Source organism: Canis lupus, chromosome 15 (genome assembly GCF_011100685.1).
Source record: "Canis lupus familiaris isolate Mischka breed German Shepherd chromosome 15, alternate assembly UU_Cfam_GSD_1.0, whole genome shotgun sequence".
NCBI lineage: Eukaryota > Metazoa > Chordata > Mammalia > Carnivora > Canidae > Canis > Canis lupus.
Window position 1 is genome coordinate 22,727,291 of NC_049236.1, and position 23,115 is coordinate 22,750,405.

At 39.1% G+C, this 23,115-nt stretch overlaps 1 long non-coding RNA gene across 2 annotated transcripts in view; it reads left to right on the forward strand.

The window, feature by feature from the left end:
* Positions 1–12,132, forward strand: part of LOC111098888 — an 87,840-nt gene extending 75,708 nt beyond the window's left edge. The window contains exons 5-8 of one of the 2 annotated variants that reach the window (XR_005370399.1): positions 5,728–5,923; positions 6,520–6,601; positions 11,661–11,866; positions 12,027–12,084. This is a non-coding gene — a long non-coding RNA (uncharacterized LOC111098888). Of the gene's footprint in view, positions 1–5,727; positions 5,924–6,519; positions 6,602–11,660 lie in introns of both variants that reach the window. The other variant, XR_005370398.1, reaches the window with a different exon arrangement.
* Positions 12,133–23,115: the final 10,983 nt, after the last annotated feature.

The window sequence follows — 23,115 nt, forward strand, 5'->3', positions numbered from 1 at the left end:
AAAGAGACTCTACAGTACCCACGTTAATGCCTCAAATTTTGCATCAAGAAATAGAGGCCTTATATTATTTGTACAATTGATCCTATAATTTCTGTCCCAATGCTATGAAAGTCTATCAGCATTTATTGATTATCTGTCATGCAATTTCTGGCCCTAATTCAGAGATAAGAGAAAATATCCAGATAACATTATCCTTTGGGTCAGGGAAAACCAAGGAAGATAGGAAAAAAGAAAAATAAAAAAGAAGAAAAGAGAGTAAGGTAGATCATAACTAGAGATACTATTTGGCTGTAAAACACAGAGGCCCAGTTGAGTTCTCTTAAAGCAAGGTGAGCTTATTCCAAGAATTCTGGGATATCAAAGAAACAAACAATCCAATCATGAAATGGGCAAAAGACATGAAGAGAAATCTCACAGAGGAAGACATAGACATGGGCAACATGCACATGAGAAAATGCTCTGCATCACTTGCCATCAGGGAAATACAAATCAAAACCACAATGAGATACCACCTCACACCAGGGAGAATGGGGAAAATTAACAAGGCAGGAAACCACAAATGTTGGAGAGGATGCGGAGAAAAGGGAACCCTCTTACACTGTTGGTGGGAATGTGAACTGTGCAGCCACTCTGGAAAACTATGTGGAGGTTCCTCAAAGAGTTAAAAATAGACCTGCCCTACGACCCAGCAATTGCACTGTTGGGGATTTACCCCAAAGATACAGATACAATGAAACGCCGGGACACCTGCACCCCGATGTTTATAGCAGCAATGGCCACGATAGCCAAACTGTGGAAGGAGCCTCGGTGTCCATCGAAAGATGAATGGATAAAGAAGATGTGGTCTCTGTATACAAGGGAATATTACTCACCCATTAGAAACGAGGAATACCCACCATTTGCTTCAACGTGGATGGAACTGGAGGGTATTATGCTGAGTGAAGTAAGTCAGTCGGAGAAGGACAAACATTGTATGTTCTCATTCATTTGGGGAATATAAATAATAGTGAAAGGGAATAGAAGGGAAGGGAGAAGAAATGTGTGGGAAATATCAGAAAGGGAGACAGAATGTAAAGACTGCTAACTCTGGGAAACGAACTAGGGGTGGTGGAAGGGGAGGAGGGCGGGGGGTGGGAGTGAATGGGTGACGGGCACTGGGGATTATTCTGTATGTTGGTAAATTGAACAACAATAAAAAATAAATAAAAAAAAAGAATTCTGGGATATCTAAAACCATCCAGGATCAGAAAATATATTTGTTGCTTCGTAAAGAAATGGGAAGTTGTCAATAATTAAGACATATTTGTTTTCTTATATTCTTGGTCTTGTTTTCACTTTCTCTAGTCACATGGCCTCATGTTTCTGCCTGTTTCTGAATGCGATTTCACTTTCTTCTCTCTGAAATCTGGTTCCTTCTGCTTCCTCATCAGTACAATTACATCCAAATGGCCACCTGGTTCCTGATGCCACAGTACCTTTTTAATTTTAGCCGACTCCCAGTTTCTGGGACTCTTTAGTTCAAGTTCTCAAGTAAGGGGGGGTCTGGTGGGAGCCAGCACAAGGGTCAGATGTCTGCCAGTGATCCAATCAGCTGCTGGCCAAGGAGTGGTGGTGTCATGTGATATAAACTGCTGGGACTGGACCAAGATGCAGCCTCAGAGAAGAAGGCATGGGCTGGATGAGCATCCTAAAATGTGTTGATGACAAGCATAAGCCGAATACCCAGGATGGTTTTAATTCACAGTATGGTTGCTGAGGAACAGTTTGGAAAAACAGCTTATGGTAGAGGTTCCAAGTGTGTGTGTGTTTGTGTGTGTGTGTGTGTGTGTGTGTGTGTGAGAGAGAGAGAGAGAGAGAATACAGAATTCTCATTATAGAAAAAGCCAGATCTAAACAGGAAGGAAAATAATCTTCCAGATACCAAAAATGGGTCTGAGAACAGAGGTTGTCCTAGGGCTGGAGGATGCAGATTGCTTAGACTACGCAGGAAAGTGAACCTTGAGGACAAGCCCTAGGGCGCAGGCCGGAGGAGGTCAGGGGTTCAGGGGTGCCTGTGGAGCAAGGGTGGCCTTGTATGCGTCCCTGTAGAGGAAATCCAGTCTCCCCTGAGGGGCCCAGGTCATCCCAGCCCTTCAGACTTGTATGTGAAATATAAATGAAATAAATAATGTGAACAAAAAGAAAGTTAGCAGAACTAGAGACATGGGCAGAGCTGGGGTGGGGGAGGGAGAGGCAGCAAGAGAGGGGGAGGGAAAGCAGGGGAAAGGAAGGGAGGGAGAGATTGTTTGCTACTTTAAACTTAGACCGAGCTAAGTACTGGGAAACTACTTTAGGAACATTAATCTTTTAAAAACGTACACCCAGAAATTCCCATCCAATAGGGTAAGTTAGCTGGGTCCTTGGCCTGTGTGTGCATGTTGTCCAGAAATGGAATGGAGATAAAGTGGTGCTATAAGAGATGAGCCAGGAGGGAAAGGGTTGGGTCCAGAGATGTCGTTTTTTGCTGGCAAAATTGCTCTCTTCTTTCTCTTTTTTAAACTCTTGGTTGGGCGGTAACAAAGACCACACTCAAGCTCCAATAATACACGAGTTGGGTGTCAAAATCCAAAATGCTGGTTTCCAAGCAGAACTTAGAAACATGGTCATAAAACGTTAGTACTGATTATTCCTGGGGAGTAGGACTGAATGTGAGGAGGAGTAAAAAGGGGGATGTTACTTTTCTTTTTTTTTTTTTTTTTTAAATTTTTATTTATTTATGATAGTCACACAGAGAGAGAGAGGCAGAGACACAGGCAGAGGGAGAAGCAGGCTCCATGCACCGGGAGCCCAATGTGGGATTCGATCCTGGGTCTCCAGGATCGTGCCCTGGGCCAAAGGCAGGCGCCAAACCGCTGCGCCACCCAGGGATCCCCGGGATGTTACTTTTCATTTCATACTACTTAAAAGTGTCTGATTAAAAAAAAAATGAAAAAAAATAAAAAATAAAAAAATAATGAAAAAGCATATTAACTTTATAGTAAAACAATATCTGTTAAAAGCTCACAAAAATGCATAGTGACAGTAACAGTAGATGACTAATATTTGCAGCTTGGTTGGAGTATTAGATTTTTGTATTTGTTTTAAAGACAAAATGTCTGAAGTTTATCCTGCTTCAAGAGTTGAAATGCTGCTCCTTTGCCTTCTTAAAAAGCGAATATTGGATAATTCAGTAACTTAATGATTAGAGCATGAGGAGATTTATAGAAAAGGATACAAAGTTCAGTATCATGCATTTTATGTGAATTTCTGGTCTAAAATTGAAATGCAGCCTAATGAATAATTAGAACATAAGATGTTCTTTTAAGACTACGGTGTGTGGCTCCAGGATCCTGGAATAAGAATATGGAAAACAATGAAAAAAAAATAGGTTAAGTAATAATTACTTCACCAAAGCTGATTGTTCCTAAGTATTTTAATATTAAATCGAGAAAGAGGTGATACTGTCTTACTATTATAATCATGGCACTGTTATTTCAAATGACTGGAAACCAAATCAAACCCAATATGCTGCCTAGCAACTGCAAGAAACAAACACTTTGTTTCTTAAGCTAACTGACATTAAAACATTACCAAAGATTCCTAAAAATACCTGCCTCAGAGTTCAGTTCTCAGTTAATCTTTTTAGTTCTCAAACACGCTTTTTTTTTCCTGTTGGAACATGTGACATTAAAATTCCTAAGATGCACTTTAGTTATTATCCCAGTAATTCATCAACTTTTTTTTTCTATTTCAATCTTCAAATAATTTTAAGTTGCTTTCCTATTAATACTATAAAATGATAAGTTAAATGCCTTTAAACATAAATAGCTTAGCAAAACTTTTGGCCTAGAACATGATTATAAGGGAGATGATGTAGAGCTGAAAATTTTTGGTGCTGCAGCTGGGTGCTGAAGAAAGAAGTGGTTCACAGGTGTCTTTTACAAGTGAAGCCCCACCGACTGGGTCCTCATCCTGCAGATCCGTGATTTATGCGGGAGGAGGAGGGAGTCTTTATTGCTCCATCACTCAGAGCAGGATTAGAAGAAGTATGTCTTGCCGATGAAGGCCTTGCCTAAATAGGAAATCTAGAAATCACCTAAACAAATGTGACTCCCTGAAGGGGAGTTAGTTTATACTCCCGCTATGAGAAATATCAGCCAGTCACTGGTTTTTGAAAATACATTTAAAATATTGAATACTCTAACAAGAACAAATTGTCTTTTGTCTCATTTGCTTCGGGATAAATGGAGATAAGTCAGGCAGGGAAGATATAACGTGGATAGAAAAATGAGTGCTGGGTACTTAAAGTCAGAGAAATAAAAATAATGATGCTAGCGAAAATTTATTAAGCATTTATTATGTGCTCAGTGCTAGGTGAATGCCCTACAAACGTTTAATCCTCACAACTACACTTGAAGTAAGTAGGTCGCCGGAGTGACTCACGTCATATGTGAAGCTCAATGGAGAGAAAGTATCTTGGCCAAGGTAGCCCATGGGCAGTGGCAGAGCCAGTTTCAAGCTTGAGTCAATCTTGGTCCCAAAGGTCTTGACCATGAGAGTCCATCTAAATCCCCATTTATCAAAAAAAAACAAAACAAAACAAAAAAAAAACAAATCCCCATTTATCGTTCGGTAATAGATGATTGGTCTATATTATTCTGTTTTGAAATTTTTATTGAGATTGCCAGATAATCAAGAGCTTAACGAATTCCTGGGAACTAGCACATTTGTATTTCGCTGAATTTAATTGAGTGAAAGCTATAATCAACAAACCGAGTGTCATCTTCTGCATGTAGGCTGAGTGCCAGCCCATCTTATTTTTCTCCTGTGCTTGATATGATTTTGTGTAATTTTATTCCCCTAGAGCTTAACTCTGAGCCTTAAACATAAGTGCACAGTGAAAAAATTGCTGAATGAGCGGGTCCCATTTATAGTTAGATCTTAACCGTGATTGCTTCTAGTAGTTAAGTCTTCCTGTGTGTTGCCTTTGTCAAGGTCTAGAAGTGGTAGCCGTGCAGAAGCGCTACGAATCACAGGAATATCAATCTGTCTGTAGTACTTTGAGGCTGTGTTAAGCGCCATATATATGTTAGCTCATCACATCCTCCCAATCATCCTGTTAGATGGGTACTAGCACCCCTATCTTATGGGTAAGGAAACTGAGGCAGAAAGAGATTAAGGAATTTGTCAAGGTCATAAAGTCTGTAAGTAGGGGAGCTAGGATTTGAACTCAGGCTATGTGGCTCCAGGGACACGGCGTTGAGAGGGCCAAGAGAAGGGGAATTGAGGAGTGGTACCGGGATGCCTCGTCTCTCTCTTCTTTTCCTCTTCATCCAGTTGGTATTCTCCTTCACGCCTCACCCCTACTCTTTTCCTTCACTCCCAAGAATTAAACACTTGGGGCGACTGAATTATTTCTCACACAGACAGTGCTAATTAACTGGACTACCAGGACAAGGAGTGGGACTACAGGCTGCCCTGGAAACTGGGGTTTTGAACCATCATAAATATGGTGTGCCTGTGTTTTGCTTATTTCTTTGTTGTTTTGAGTTATATGAAGTTAGCAGACTAGAACAGGTGTTCCAACTTTGATTGTGCCAACCCCTATAGCAAGGTATTAAGCGGTTTCCAGTAGTTTGCTGTTTTTGTTTTTGTTTTTGTTTTTGTTTTAAGCTGCAGTGTATCACCTTATGCCTTTGTGTTTCACAGGTACACATGAGTAAATCTGCGAGACAGTCTTTGCTGGGCTGAAGATATGCATACGTGCAGCTTTGATAGACTCTGTTATATTATACTTCAAAGCAGTCTTGCCAATACTCACCCAGCATGCATGGGAGCGTGTGTTCCCAAGTCACTTGCCAGTAGAGTCTGCAATAAATCATTTGGGTCTTTGCCCATCTGAGAGGTAAAAAATGATAATTCAATGTGAAGTTCATTTGCATTTCTCTCATTTTTATTTCCTTTCCTATAAACTGTCTATTCATATTCTTTCCTATTTTTTTTTCCTTTTGGGTGAATGGCTTTGCTTTTTGACTTGTGTGAGCCCTTAATATAGTCCTTTGTGATACTTGTTGAAATATATTTTCTTTCTTTCTTTCTTTTTTTTAAAGATTTTATTTATTTATTCATGAGAGACAGAGAGAGAGGCAGAGACATAGGCAGAGTGAGAAGAAGGCTCCATGCAGGGAGCCCGACCTGGGACTCGACCCTGGGTCTCTGGGATCACGCCCTGGGCTGAAGGCGACGCTGAACTGCTGAGCCACCCGGGCTGCCCTGAAATATATTTTCCAAGTCTATCATTTGTCTTTCCATTTTGCTTTTAATAGTTTTTGCTATGCAGAAATTTTTGCCTTCTTAGAGTTGTATTTATTTGTTCAATTATACTTTTAGGTCTTGAGTCATACTTAGAAATTCTCCTACACTCTAAGGTTGTATGTTTTTAAAATGCATCATGATTTCTTCTAATTTATTTGAAATTTATTTTGTGTACTGGAACTACAGATAGAATGAACTTGTTTCCCAGATGACTACCCAGTTTTCCAACATCAGTTATTAATCCAACTTTCACTACATACAAATTCTGGTATGTATTTGACTCTAATTCTGGGCTTTTCATAGTGCTCCATTGATTTCTCTGTCTAGTCATGTGCAGGTACTGATTGTTTTAATTATTACAGATTTGTAATATGTTTTAAATATTTGTTAAGGCTATTTCCTCCACTCTATGCCTTTTGTCCCCAGAATTGTCCTGTTTTTTCACGTTTATTTTACATATTAACTTTATAATTTTGTCCAGTTGTAAAAATCCTAGTTATTCTAACGAGGTTATGTTAATTTTAAATTATAGTAGAGAAAATTGGTGTTCTTATTACAGTATTCAAGAACATGGTATGTCCTTTGAACTGTCCAAGTTCTCTTTAGACCTCTTATCAGTGTTTAAAAAATTCCCTCCATATGGATCTTGCAAATTATATTTATTTATTTATTTATTTATTTATTTATTTATTTATTTATATTTTATTTATTCATGAGAGACAGAGAGAGAGAGGCAGAGACACAGGCAGAGGGAGAAGCAGGCTCCATGCAGGGAGCCCGACGTGGGACTCAATCCCGGGTCTCCAGGATCACACCCCAAGCTGAAGGTGGCATTAGACCACTGAGCCACTGGGGCTGCCTGCAAATTATATTTATATTTGTTCCTTTTTATTTTACTATTGGTATTATAAATGAAATTTTATTTCACTGTATTTCCTAATATGGTATTGTATGGATATGTGAAATTTTTCTTTTAAAGAATGGCTTACAGGGTCGCCTGGGTGGCTCAGTTGGTTAAGTGTCTGACTCTTGATTTTGGCTCAGGTCATGATCTCAGGGTTATGAGATCAAGCCCCCAGGCAGGTTCCACGCTCAGCACAGGGTCTGCTTGAGATTCTCTCTCCCTCTCCCTCTGCCGCTCACTACCTCCCCCCACCCACCAAAATAAAGAAATCAATCTTAAAAAAAGAAGAATGGCTTACAAGCAGACGTATGCCTACCAAATTCAAAACCATATTTAAAACAAATTCTCTTTCCAGAAAAACCCTGTGAAGTTATAATTAAAGTTATTAGAATAGGGGGCGGGTGCCTGGGTGGCTTAGTTGGTTGAGCGTTCCACTTGGTTTTGGCTCAGGTCATGAACTCATGGGTCATAGGATAGAGTCCCATGTTGGGCTCTGTGCTCAGTGTGCATCTGCTTCAGATTTGCTCCCTCTGCCCCTCTATGCTTTCTTTTTCTCTTTCTCAAATAAATAAATAAATCTTTAAAAACTAAAGCTATTAGAATATACATGTTTATACATAACATACAGACAACATATTAGTCTGTGGGCTTGATATTCAGATAGATATATATAAGGCTTCAATATCAAAATCATCACACATATATTACTATTTGTATGTTACTTTAAACTACCACCGAGTTTTCTTTCCATTACAGTTAGGCTGTGAATTGTCTCAAATTTATTAGGAATACTACTTTTTCAGCCAGCTGGTAGAGGCAGAGAACGCTGATTTAAATTTACTTCCTTGTCTTTTGTTTCTGTCTCTTCTCCCTTCTCAAGATATATCAGTGACATCATCTGGTACATTCTAACTTCTTTCAAAAAAGTAAAGAAATTAAAAAAAAAAAAAGAAAGAAAGAAAACCAACCAACAGCCAAAACATGCATTATTCAAACTCCTTGAGTTCTTTTAGTTTCAGAGAAAAATTGAGGGAGTTCTTTCTGTGTGTTATAATCTTGTTGGATTCAGACTATATTTACTTAGTTTATTCTATAATTAAGAAAGGAGAAAGAGTTTCCATTTTGGTAACAAATGTGTTTTATCCCACATAATTCTGTAGTTATTGTAGTGAAATAGGAAGAGTTGTGCGTTCAACCACATGGCCCCCTTCTTACCCATAGTTATCCCACTTGCTGACACTGTTTTGCCATTCTCTTCAGTCCCTGTTGGGCTCACATGCCTCAGTTAAGATTTTTTTTTTCTTTTTCCTTTCTTGGTGACTGTACCAACATGGCTACCAGAAGGAGAGGTGTTGACACATAAGTGATGTGCGAAGGCCGTTAGCTAGCAGTTGCCTATTGCTCACGTCTTCTTTTTTTTCTCTTTTTTTTACCCCTGACTGAAGCCGGCTTTGTTTGATTTCTGCCCCAAATGAGGTTTTTAGAGTATGTGAGGAAAATATCTTTGGTAAGAGAAAACAAACAAAATGTAAAAAAAAGAGTTTTTCCCTCACCATCCAAAATCTTTGTGATGATTTTGTTTCTGAAGATAATTTTAGAAAGTCATCTCTGTACCCTGAGAACACAAATTTGTCCTTGTTCTTGACAGCCCAGAGTGTTCAAGATGAGGACTTCTCTAAACAAGTAGCTTAACATGAAATGATTATGAATGTTTGGAAATTCCATGCTGGATTTGTGGAGAGAAAGTGTCATTATCTTAGGAGGTGAACATTTTTGCTTGGACTGAATATACACTAATTCTTTCAAAGGATGAATTATCTTTCAGATAATAGTTCTGTACAACCGGTGGGGATGCAAGTAGGAGTGATTTTCTGGCCATGTAGTGCCATAAGGCAGGCTTGGAAGTCAGACTTCGATGCAACTCTGGCTACATAACATGTAGAGATCATAAGTTTGGGATTTTGGGTACATCTCTTAATTTCACTAGACCTCAGCTTCTTCAATCATCTTAACTCTGTGTGTATGTGTGTGTGTGTGTGTGCGTGTGTGTATCTTGTCCCAGCGTGAGTGTTTGTGTGTGTGATGCATGATGTGTGTAAATGCTAGCATTGTCCAATCAGCTAAGATATATAAAAACACCAAACCAAGTGCTTAAAAAATAGTAGATACTATTTTAAGTTTAAAAATTGAGCATGTGAAGAGTGTATTATAAACATTAAAAAACCTGGAATGTGTTAAGTACCATCACAGAGTCAAATCAGTGGGCATTTAATTTGGTTACATTGAGCTGTTAGTGACAGTGAGCTGTCAGTGTTTGAAGAAAATAATGTGGGGACCATCTCTCTGGGAGCAAAACTTTGTGCCATCTGTCTATTAAAGAGGAAGAATTTCCAATGATCAGTCTTTCTGAAACTACTGCTTCTATCAACCAAAGAAAGGTTTTTATATTGTGGTGTGATAACAAAGGTTGGCTGGACATGGTTTCACCAGGAATTTACTAAGTGTATGGAAATACCCAGTGTGGGCTCAGTTTCCTTCTCCAAGGAGATGGTTGTCTTGTTAGAGAAATCAAGATATCCATGAATAAAGCAATGAAACCCAGCCTTGTACTGAATTGAATTATGTATTGAATTCCAAAATGTGTTTCAAATGGAAAGGGTGCCAGAGCCAAATAGAAAGAGTGCCTGTCCAGATATTGTGAAGACCTACTGGCCCTGGTTGCCTGAGATGACTGTCCATCTTCTTTGCCTACTTCTTTTGGAGAGTAGCTCTTTGGCTACAATCACATGGTCCTGGGAGGAACTATTGATCTTTTTTTTTTTTTTTTTTTTTTCCTGACTTGCTCTGTATACACTCCCAACCCTGCCCCCATCCAGAGATCGGTAAACATGTCACCCTCTTACTCAACAAGGATTGGTCATAATTAGGGAATGACTCTAGCCAGGCTAGATGGAATACTTTCCTGAGTATCTTTTGAACTGGAATTGGGAATTTTTTTTCTTTCTCTTTTTGGTGGTGAAGTTAGTAATATATGAGCCTGGAGTTTATAATATCCATAGTTTCAGCTTCATGGACAAAATCTGATTTTGAGAAAGATGGCAATGGTCAGAGAGAGGTGGAGATACCAAAGAGAGAGAGAGAGAGAGAGAGAGAGAGAGAGAGAGAGAGAGGAGTGAGGCCCTGGTTCCCTTTGTTGCTGACCCTGAGTTTTGAACGGGGTTCTTGTCACCCTTAGTCAGAGTCCTAAGTTGAGTGAAGCCATCCTGTAAGATATTGCCTACCTCATTTGCCTATTTTCATCACCAGGGCAATGACTGCAGGTCCCATTTAAGCGTGGGGCAGACTCCTTTCTGTAGTAATTTTCAAAGGAATTCCTTTAAATCAGAACCAGTCGTGTACATACATGTAATATTGTTTAGCCCCGAGAAAGAAGAAACTTTTGCCAACTTACAACATGGGGTGGGGGAATTGGGGAGATGTAGTTTAAGGGTGCAAACTTGCAGCTAGTAGATAAATAAGCTCTAATGCACAATATAGTGATTATCGTTAACAATACCGTACTGTAAACTTCAAAGTTGCTAAGAGACTAGTCCTTAACTGTTCTCAACACAGAAAGAAATTATAATTATGTGACATAATAAAGGGACTAGCTAATGCTGCTATAGTAATCAAAGTGCATACATAAACGAAGCAATCAAATAAAGGATTAATTTAAAAGAACCTAAATAAGTAGAAATCGAATTTATATGATTGAGTACATAACCTCCATCTTTTTATGTTAAGCAGAGTATTGTTGGTTTCCCCACTTCCTGGCTTTCTTGCTTTGGTTTATTTTGCTACACTTTACATAGCTGTAAAATACAGATAATGATTACCCACGACGTACCTAAGAGGTAGTGTAGGAGAATGGTTAACAGCATAGCCTCTGGAAAAAAGACCTCCTCGGGTCAAATCCTGCCTCTACCATTTTACATTTACTTGTCTGTGGTTTCTTGGGACCTGGGGGAAATCACTAAACCTTTCGCTGTTTTAGTTTCCCTATTTGCAAAAATGGTGGTCAAGCAATATCTACCTTATAAGGTTGTGTGTGATGCGTGTGTAGTGAATTCATGTGTTTGAAGAAGTTCACATAATGTGTACTATGTAAGTGTTAGTATTGATTATAATGATCTCATTCAGTTGTAGCTGGATTAAATACAATCTGTATCACAACACCTTCTTCACGAGGAGGACTCAGTAAATGTCAATTTCTGGGGCTGTTGATGCTTGGGTCTCGTTCCAGCTCTTCACTGACCGTTGGCATACCATCGCCACTTATTAAAGTGAAATTTTGTCATGTTTTACTTACGCCAAATGCTCTCAGTGGGCCTATTCCCTGTAGGTCAGACCATCTCTATCCTAATCATTTTCATCTATTCCCCAGGATCGCCTCACATGATCACTTCACTGAGTTAAAAGATTTTTCTCATCATTCATTGGATGCCAAGAACTGTGAGGAGTCTGAGATTTTAGCTCCCTTGCAAGCAAACGGGTTAGCCTGCCACCAAATCATGGATGTTGGCAAAAGACGTGGCATTCCTGGGCCAGTACTCACAGCACAGCAAGCAGCATGAGCCTCGTGTTTGCAAGGTTGTCCTCACGTCAGAAGTCCCCTGGTGGGGGGATTCGGAGGGGCCCGGGTGGGTGTTCCATGCAGTGGGCTGGTGTCATAGCTGAGGAACTCAGGATGCCTAATATTCTCTGATCAGAAAGCAAAACTCAATAATGGCAATTTCATTTAACAAGGCAGGAAACCACAAATGTTGGAGAGGATGCGGAGAAAAGGGAACCCTCTTACACTGTAGGTGGGAATGTGAACTGGTGCAGCCACTCTGGAAAACTGTGTGGAGGTTCCTCAAAGAGTTAAAAATAGACCTGCCCTACGACCCAGCAATTGCACTGTTGGGGATTTACCCCAAAGATACAAATGCAATGAAACGCCGGGACACCTGCACCCCGATGTTTCTAGCAGCAATGGCCACGATAGCCAAACTGTGGAAGGAGCCTCGGTGTCCATCGGAAGATGAATGGATAAAGAGGATATGGTTTATGTATACAATGGAATATTACTCAGCTATTAGAAATGACAAATACCCACCATTTGCTTCAACGTGGATGGAACTGGAGGGTATTATGCTGAGTGAAGTAAGTCAGTCGGAGAAGGACAAACATTATATGTTCTCATTCATTTGGGGAATATAAATAATAGTGAAAGGGAATATAAGGGAAGGGAGAAGAAATGGGTAGGAAATATCAGAAAGGGAGACAGAACATAAAGACTTCTAACTGGGAAACGAACTAGGGGTGGGGGAAGGGGAGGAGGGTGGGGGGTGGGGGTGAATGGGTGACGGGCACTGAGGGGGGCCCTTGACGGGATGAGCACTGGGTGTTATTCTGTATGTTGGTAAATTGAACACCAATAAAAAATAAATTTATTTAAAAAAATGACAATTTCATAAAGCTTAGTTCCAAGGTGGAATCTGAAACCATATTTGTTCCTATATTGCACGAAAGACAATTGATCTATCCTGCATTTTGGATGAATCCTGTCCCCATGGATCATTTTGTGACCTCATAGATTGGTCATTGAAAAATATTGGTTTCCTAAGCTACGTAAATATTCCAAATGTTGATACATTTCAATTAATTATTAAAAAATTTGTGAATACCATCGTGGACCTCAACAGAAAAAAATCAAGTTTGGAAATAATCGGGTTCACGGTATCAGACACTGGATTTCCAAAATTCTAATTTTCCTGATATTTTAACTGGGATAAATATTATGTTATTCTAATATTCCATGAAGAATTCAAAAATCCAGCTTGCAACTCAAACATTGACATAATTGCTTTTCTGTGAGACGAGAATTATTTCAATATGCCAGAAGCATTCTGTGTACTTTCCATTTCATTTCATAGAATACTTAAGAGGTTTGTGCTCAAGAGTCAAAATTTTGAAAGATTAGTAATTTTTACTGCTTCATCAAAGATACTTTTCAGTAATGGTGGTGAAGAATACAGTAGTGTTCTAGTATAGTTTGCTGCTCCACCTTATGTATGCTAAGTTGCCAGCAAGTTGTACCACCACTGTGGGTTTTGTTTTGTCTTATTTTTCAGCATTAGTGCAAATGTCAATGCAGGTAAATAGCAGGTAGCATCTTAGTATTACTATGAAAATAATTTTGACCTTGTGGACCCCTGGGAATGCTATCAGTTACTCCCAGATGATGTTGGACCATTCTTTGACAGCTACTGGGGTAGCAAACCCTGTTAGGAGGCTGTTACCAAAGGAAAATTGATGGGGACCTGACATAGATGTAGAAACATGAACGAGAGGTGACTTGAGAAATGGAGCAACTGATTCTGACTTGTCTGAGAAAAGTTCAAGTCCAGACACCTGGTAGCCACTGGAAAATGAAACTCAATATGGAAGGTTGTGATTTAATGATTTATGTGAAGGAAGCATCCACGCATAGTTTGAGGTCATGGAAGTGTGCATAGCATAGTGGCTGAAGGCACGATCTGCCTTGGTTCAAATTTGAGTTCAGCCACTTTCTTGGTCAGTTTGTGCCTTGGCTTCCTCATCTGAAAAATGAAAAAAAGTGGTATTACCTACATCAAGTGGTGGGTATGAGGATTGCAGGAGTTCATACTTGCAAACTGTTTAGAATGGTGCTTGGCACATCATTATACATCCACACATCTATTAAACCATGGACATGAAATTCATATATAGACATGAGTTGTATGTGCACATATATATGTATATAATTTTGCTAAGGAACGAAGTAGAAAAATGTAAGTATATGAGATTGCGCTAGAAGAATATTGGGAGAGAAGAGGGCTGAAGATGAAGCACAACTGCTAGGAGCCATGAAGGGAGACAGTGATGCGGGAGGCAGGGAAAAACTCTGAAGAGCAGCATCATGAAAGCCCAGGAAGAGTGTGCAACCGGATGGACTTGAGGCAGAAATGTGAATCACGAGATGGGAGCTACTCCACCTGCTTTGTTCTCATCTCAAATCCTTGGACTTAGCACAGTACCTGATATACAGCAGGTGCCCAATAAATACTTGGGAATGAAAATGTTCTAAAGAAATTGGAAAGTTAAGGGCCTGCTGTAGTTACTTACGTGCAGCAGGAACAGATCAGCTGGGGACTGAGACCCCCACTACATAGCACCAAACTAACCTCAGAGTTTGATGTGAAATTTTTGTTGTTTTGAGAGAGAGATAGAGAGAGAGAGAGAGAGAGGGAGCATGTGCACACATGAGCCGGGGTCGGGGGGGGCAGCAGAGGGAGAAGCAGAGAGAATTTTAAGCAGGCTCTACACTCTGAGTGGAGCTGGACACCGGGGCTCCATCCCTCCACCCCGAGGTCAGGACCCCCTGAGATCAGGACCTGAGCGGAAATCAAGAGTCAGATGCTTAACCGACTGAGCATCTCAGGCGGCCCTTGATGTGAAAATCTTAACCTGCGTTCTAACCCTTAGAGTTACTGCCTCTTATTACTGTTGTTTCATTACAATTTTATAAAACTAGCCTGGAGTCTCATTTTTTAAGTAAGTGAATTCTGCTCATGATCACAGTGATATTCTTAGTCTTCTTTCTAAATGCCAAAGTTAGTCATTAGCTAGAAGACCTGGTCATCACCCAGGCCACTGGATGACTCAAGATTCCGTCATTTGACCTCATATTGAAAATATGAGGGCCAAACAGAGTTTATCTGACAAGCAGCACTGTAGCAGTGTTTTCTGCTTTTCAGTTTTACTGTACGGAAAAACATAGTCGGCTCTAAAATACTGGTTTTTCTTTTATTGAGCCAGTGGCAGTATGTTGCTTTTTCTTGAGAATGGTCCAGTTATAAAAATCTGCACTGGGGAGGTGGTTAAAACAGAATGCTAGCACCACATTTTCTGACCTGCTTAGGCCAGTGGATTCGATTTAACTGGTGTCAGAATGAATTTCTTCAATTACAACATTAATTTTGCCACTTCCTTGCTGAAAAGCCTTCTGTGGAGTATATATTCAAGCCTTTTCAATCTGGCCAAATTCCTTTATGTGAATCTCCCTGCAGAAACCCTATACTAGAGTTACAGTGGTCGGCTTCCTTTTCTTTAATTCTTCATTCCACTATTTATCTTTTGTAGATCTATTCTTATCTATCTCACAGTGTTTGCTTTGAGTGGAATTTTTTTCTGTTATGTTAATAACAGATGTTATGTTAATCTCCAATGGATTATTAGTGGTGCTTAAGAATATGCCATCAGTTTTGGTATGCAGTCCTTGTAGACATAAATCTGCTGATTTTTAAAATTGAAATGGCTGGATTTAGAGGCTATTGAATTTTCTGTGTGGAGAACCATATTTTCCACAAATATATGACAGTTAGGTCTCTTCCTTTCCAATTTTTGTCAAATAATTCTATTGACTTGCATTTACTAGAACCTACACTACAATGTTCAGTAAAAGCAATGATAGCTGGCATGCTTGTCTTTTTTCCTGACATTTAAAATAATGCTTCTCAAATTTCGTCATTAAGCTACTTGATGAATAAGTATATATGAGAGTCAGCATTCCAAATGGTAAAGAGCTAGGACTCTGGACTGACTTGCCTGGGTTTAAATTCCAGCTCTGTCACTTACTGCTGTGTATATCGGATACATTAACCCTGGCTCGATGATAGTACCTAATCATAGGGTTGTTGTAAAGATTCAAAGAATAAATACTTGCAAAGTGCTTAAAACTATCTGATACATAGCAAGCATGATATAAGTGTTCCTTATATAATATATTGAATTCGTCATTTGAAATTTCTCATTCAGTATATTAACTTTAATAATGTTATTATATTGAACAGCTTTTAAGTTCCCAAGATGTCATATTTCATAATGAGTTCTTAAAAAGACATAGTTCACTTCTATTCAATATTGTCCTGGAGGTTCCAGCCAGAACAATTATATAAAAGACATCTAGATTGGAAAGGAAGAGATAAAGCTACTCACAGATGACATGATATTGTATATAGAAATCCTAGAGGAAAAAAAGAAAGAGATTCTGGGAAATTCAAACACATATACACACATGCACAGACAGACAGACAGACACACACACACACAAACCATGAGAACTGATAAATCCATCCAACTTGCAGGGTACGATATCAATATACAAAAATTAATTGTATTTCTGTATAACAGCAATGAGCAATTAAGAAGGAAATTAAGAAAATAATTCCAGTTATGGTAGCACCAAAAAGAATAAAATATTTAAGAATAAAGTTAGGGATGCCTGGGTGGCTCGGTGGTTTGGTGCCTGCCTTCGGCCCAGGGCATGATCCTGGAGACCTACGATGGAGTCCCACGTTGGGCTCACTACATGGAGCCTGCTTCTCTCTCTCTCTGCCTCCCTGTCTGTATCTCTCATGAATAAATAAATAAAATCTTAAAAAAAGAATAAAGTTTAAAAAGTTATACACTGAAAACTAAAACATTTTTGAAAGAAATTAAGGAAGATCTAAATAAACAGAAAGATATCTCTTGCTCATGGATTGGAAGACTTATTATTAAGATGGAAATATTCCCCAAACTGATCTACAGATGCAATGTAATCCTTGTCAAAATTCCAGCTGCCTTTATAAAAAAGGTGACAAACTAATCTTAAAATTCTATGTAAATGCAAAGGTCCCAGACTAGCCAAACCAATCTTGAAAGATAACAAAGATAGCAAGTTAGATTTCCTGATTTCAAAATTTACTATAAAGTGATAGTAATCAATGCAGTATGGTACTGGCATAAGGATAGATATATAGGGCAGCCCGGGGGGCTCAGCGGTTTAGCGCCGCCTTCAGCCCAGAGTATGATCCTGGAGACCCGGGATCGAGTCCCACGTTGGGCTCCCTGCATGGAGCCTGCTTCTCCCTCTGCCTGTGTCTCTGTCTCTCTCTCTCTCTCTCCGTGTCTCTCATGAATAAATAAATAAAATCTAAAAAAAAGGATATATATATATATATATATATATATATATATATCAATCAATGGGATAGACTTGAGAATCTAGAAGTAAATGCTTTCATTTAAGATCAATTGATTTTTAAAAAATCTTTTAAATATTTATTTTTTAAAGATTTATTCATTTGAGAGAGGGAGAGAGAAAGTGTGAACATGTGGGGGGGGGCGGGAGGAGCAGAGGGAGAGGGAAGGAGAATCTTAAGCAGACCCCTTGCTGAGCACAGAGCAGGTTGTGGGGCTTGATCTCAAAACCTTGAGATCACTACCTGGTTTGAAACCAAGAGTCAGACACTTAACCAACTGTGCCACTCAGGTACCACTAAGATTGATTGATTTTTGACAACAGTGTCAAGGCAACTCAATAAGGAAAGAATAGTCTTTTCAACAAATGGTGCTATGACAACTGATTTGTACAAAAATTAACTAAAAAATGTTTACAGGCTAACATCTAAAACTCATAGAATAAAACAGAAATAAATCTTGTGACTTTGAATTAGGCAAAGGTTTCTCAGATATAACACCAATAGCACAATAAAATAAGAGAAAAAAAAACGGATTGTATCAACTTAACTTTCAAGCTTTAAAGGAAATTGTTAAGAAAATGATAAGATAAACCACAGGATGGGAGAAAAGATTTAAAAATCATATATCTGATAAGGGATTAGATTCAGAATACATGAAGAACTCTGACAAATCAACAATAAAAACACAAGCCAATTAAAAATGGGCATAACATTTGAAGGCATTTCTCTAAAGAAGATACACAAATGGCTAGCAAGCACCTGAAGAGATGCTCAAAATCATTAGAGCAGTGCAAATCAAAATGATAATCCTCTTCACACTCACTAGGGTGGCTATAATAAAAAAAAATAGGCAATAACAAGTGTTGATAAGGATGTAGAGAAACTTGAGCATGTGTACATTTCCATGGGATAGTAAAATGGTGCAGCTTTTTTGTAAGTTTGTCAGTTTCTCAAAAAGTATATATAAGGGTAACCATGTGATCCAACAGTTTTACTCTTAGATATATAGACATCGAAAACACATGCCCACACAAAAAATCGTTCACACATTTATAGCAGCATGATTCATAATAGCCCCAAAGTGGAAACCACCCAAATGTTCATCAACTGATGATTGGATGAACAAAAGGTGGTATAGCCAGCCGTACAAGGGGATATTATTCAGCCGTACAAAGGAATGACATCCTGACACGTGCTACGGTTAAGGATGAAACTTGAGAATATGCCAAAGGAGAGAAGACATTAGTAAAAGATCAGTATCACGTGATTCCATTTATATTAAACGTCCAAATAGGAAAATCCAAAGAGACAGACAGATCAGTGGCTTTCTAGTTCAGGGAGCCGGGATTGGTGGTGACTGCTAAAGGATTTGGGATTTCTTATTGGAGTGATGAAAATGTTCTGGAAAGGTTGCCCAACTGCATGAATGTACTGAAAACCACTGAATTGGACACTTAAAAAGGGTGAATTTTATGTATGTGAATCACATCTCAAAAATGTTAAAAAATGGTTTTAACGATGGTTTAAATTTCTAGTATTTAATTCAGGATATTTGCATATATGTTTGTGAGTGAAGTTGTTCTTTGCTTCTCTGTGCTTACACGGTCTTTATTTAGTTTTGGTATCTGAACCTGAATAATTTGGCTTCTCTCTTATGTATGAACTTTGTTTCTCTTCAGATCTTATTCCACTTTAGCACTAATTCCTAGCTCCTTCTGCCTACTTAAGGACTTAATTCTGTCAAATTCTCCCTCTCTTCCCTACATTAATACTTTCTTCTCTACTATCTCCTTGGTAATTCTAATAAGTATTAAAAAGTAATATAATTCCTCTTATTGTGAAAGCATCCTCCTTTGACCCCACATTCATTTCCAGCAACTACTGTGTTTCTCTGCTCCTCATGATAGCAAAACTTAATGAAAAATTTATTTATGGTTACCAGCATCTTTACCTTCATCCTCTCTCAGAGCCATTTTATTTTATTATCATATATATGGCATATTAATATATCACAATATAATATATAACTATCATATATAATATTTATTTATTATATATTATAATACATATATAATAAATATTATATAATAATTTAATGTGTATTTATGTATATTTATAATATATAATATTATACAATGTTTTATAAATATATATAATATTTATTTATATTATATATAATATTTATTTATTTATTTATTTATTTATTTATTTATTTATTTATTTAGAGCATGTGCTAGCAGAGGGAAGGGAAAAAGGAGAGGGAGAGAAACAGACTTCCTGCTCGGCACTGAGCCCCAAGCGCGTCTCAATCTCATGACCCTGAAGTCATCACCTGAGCCAAAATCAAGGGTTGGATAGTTAACCAACTGAGCCACTCAATCACCCCTTTTAGGACCATTTTAATCAGGTTTTTTGTCCTCATTTAGCCACTAAAGCCATAGTTAGCTCCCCGTTGTTAAATTCTACTAATCAGCTCTCTGTTATCATCTTACGTGAACTCCCAGAAGCATTTGATTAGATGATAACTCTCTTCTTGAAATATTTTCAATTTACTTTTGGGATGCTATTTTATTGGCTGTATGATTGAAGGTCATGGCTTTTTGCTAGTTATCAGCTGAAGATCATGCTCAAATCCTACGGATTTGACCAAAAAGAGAGTTTCGGACCTCAGGAAGCCTCCCTTTAGGACTTTTCATCTGATTAAGTCCTACCAGGCTTACCAGGATAATCTTGCTTTTGATTAAGTCAGAACAAAATTATTTAGGGCTTTAATTACATCTCAAAATACCTTCACCCTGGCCATATTCTATTGGTTAGGAGCAAGTCACAGGTCTTGCCCACACTTGAAGAGTGGGCAAGAAGAGCTTCAGAGTATGAAGCACCAAGGAGTAGAAATCATAGGGGCCATCTTGTAATGATATCTACTGTACTCCTTATCTGTTTGATCTCTACAGTTGTAATTCCTCAGGACTTGGTTCTCGTGCCCCTTTGTTTGTTGTGCTGAATATCTTTGGCCTTTCCCCATTTGATTCCTCCCTTCTCTGATTTGTGGCCTAAGAGGTGATTTGAGTGCATTGTATCAACATCTTCCCTTGTTCTTGTCTTCCTGTTGGCCGTGGGGAAGAGGGTGAGGTTGGGCTATTTATTCCTCTAGCCTCTTAACTGCTGTGTTGCTTCCCTTGACTAAAAGTTACAGCTCTTGTCAGCGGGCCCTGTCCATTTGGCCACCTCCTCTGTGGTCCCGGTAACAACTCCCTCCCCTTACCCCCTTAGGTTTCCTGCATTATTCTTCACCCTGAACTGCCACACCACTTAAATAGACCCTTTGTTAGATTCTTCTCAAGGTGTATGGTTGAATTTTGCTCCTTGGACTGATGGATAAGTCTCCAAGCTCTCCTTTGTTCATCTCATTGGGTCTCATGGATTTAAATTTCATGATTCCTCTGATGACTCCTACATTTTTATCCATAGCCTGGACCTCTTTGCTGGAATTCTTGCTTGAAATTTCCACTTGGATAAATTCCATATATTACAGACTTCACATGTCCCAAACCTCTAACTCCGATTCTTACTCAGCTTCTAACTCAAACCTGACCTTTCCACATACTTTCCAGTCTCAGTAAATGGTAACATCTTTCTTTCAGCTACGGAGGCCAAACAGTCTGGACTTCTTTTTGGCTTTCCCCCTTTCTTTCACACTCCTGATTTGATCTAACCAATCCTCCTCTCTCTCTTCAGGTTTTAACCACGTCTTACACATACCCCCCTACTTCCACCATGGTCTAAGCCGTTATGATCTCCAACCTGGACTACTTGACTAGACTTCTAATTTCCCTGCCTCTTTCCTTACTCTTTGCATGTCATTCCAGTCTTTTCTGAACGAAGCTGTCGTAGTGATATTTTCAATGTATGTCATATCTTTTCTTTTGTCTCTTCAAAATCCTTCGGTGGCTTCTCACTTCATAGGGAGCTAAAGACTTTAAAATGGCCTAAAAGGCTCCATGTGGTCTGGCCTCCTGCTACAACGCTGACTCTGCTCTTAACTTCTTGCTCATTCACTCCTGTCTCCTTGCTGTTCCTTGAATGTGTTGTGCATGCCCCTGCCTCAAAGCCTTTGAGCAACTTGTGCATGAGATGCTTGTCCCTTATATCTCTCTGTGGCTGGCTCCCTCAAATAACACCTTTCACTAAGTCTTCTCTGACATTCTCTATAAAATAGCATCCTTCCCTTCACTTCTGTGCTCTTCTTCCTCCTTACCTTTGTTTATTTTTTTCTTCCTGGGACTCTTACCCTCTGAAATGCTATACGTTCTTTTTATTTGTGATCTGCTTCTCTCTTTTTTTTTTAAAATTTTTTATTTATTTATGATAGTCACAGAGAGAGAGAGAGAGGCGCAGAGACACAGGCAGAGGGAGAAGCAGGCTCCATGCACCGGGAGCCCGATGTGGGATTCGATCCCGGGTCTCCAGGATCGCGCCCTGGGCCAAAGGCAGGCGCCAAACCGCTGCGCCCCCCAGGGATCCCTGTGATCTGCTTCTCATTTTGCACCCCCCGCCCCCTGCAACTAGAACGTAACCTTAATACATGAAGGGCTTTGTTTTGTTTGATCCTTTTTCTCCAGCACCTAGGATGCTGCCTAACATGTGGTGCTGCTCAATAGTTGTTGAGTAAATAACTGAGTCACTTAATGAAGCAGTTTGTGTGATTAGGTATTATAGTAGTTTGGTAGACAACATCTTTACAATCTCTAGAGTTATTTTGTTTGGGAGCTCCTGACCCATGGTAATGTTGGAGGTAGTGCTGATATAGTTGTGGTGCTAGAGATCTTTGGGGGGTCTTTGGATCAGTTCTGGTCTTAAGACTGTGTTTTCTTTTTTCCTGCTTTCTCAGGTCCAACACTTCCTGATAGACCACAGTCCCTAAAAGCAAGTGGATTGTTTTTTAAGCCTCCTACATGCTCATGGTAGTTTCAACACAGCTGAGGCTTCAGGCAGGATGTCTGGTTCTGACTACTCACCTGCCAGAGCTTTCCTTGCTCACTACATCATCTTTCTGTTCTGTTTCTGGTCTGTGGAGATACTTATCTTGATTTTGTAGCCGCTAATGTCATTGAGCTTTTATCTTTTATACATTTCCAATCATGGTTGAGGGTTTGGAACAGAGAGGGTGTGGTAATTTATGAGCTCACTAAACCATCTTGACTAGAAGTCCCCACGCACTTCCAAACAAAGTTCGGATTATTGCCAAATTTAAAATCTGGGAGATAGCACATAAAAATTCGGGTTTTACACTTTATCTCGAAAATTGGTAACATCTGGCAACACTCAGCCTACATTTCTGCATATGACAACTGAGTGGAGGTAAGTAAATACTAAGACCCTTCAGTGGGTCAAGTACTCTACACGTTGCCAAGTTCTCACTGCTGCACATTTTCTTAAACTTGACAGAAGTGATTTCGCTCCTTTGCCTTGTGGAGGCATTTTAATTTGTGATTACTATTTTGGGTAAATTATGAGCTAAAGCATCAGATAATTTATTAAGAGGTTAAAAAATAAAAGGCACCAAAACCACATTATTTATTTTTGAATAGTGTGTGTGAAGTGGAGAGAGAGAGAGAGAGAGAGAGAGAGAGAGAGAGAAGTGAGAGAGAGGTTGGGAGAGTGAGAGAAAACATTCTATGTTTTTTCTTCCTAGTGTGAGTTTTTTTCTCCTATCTCTTCCAGTCCAAAATTTCCAAGCCTACTAAACCTACAACTTTTCCATTTTAGGCCAGACTCCTTCCCTTAAATAAATTTCTTTTGGATAAA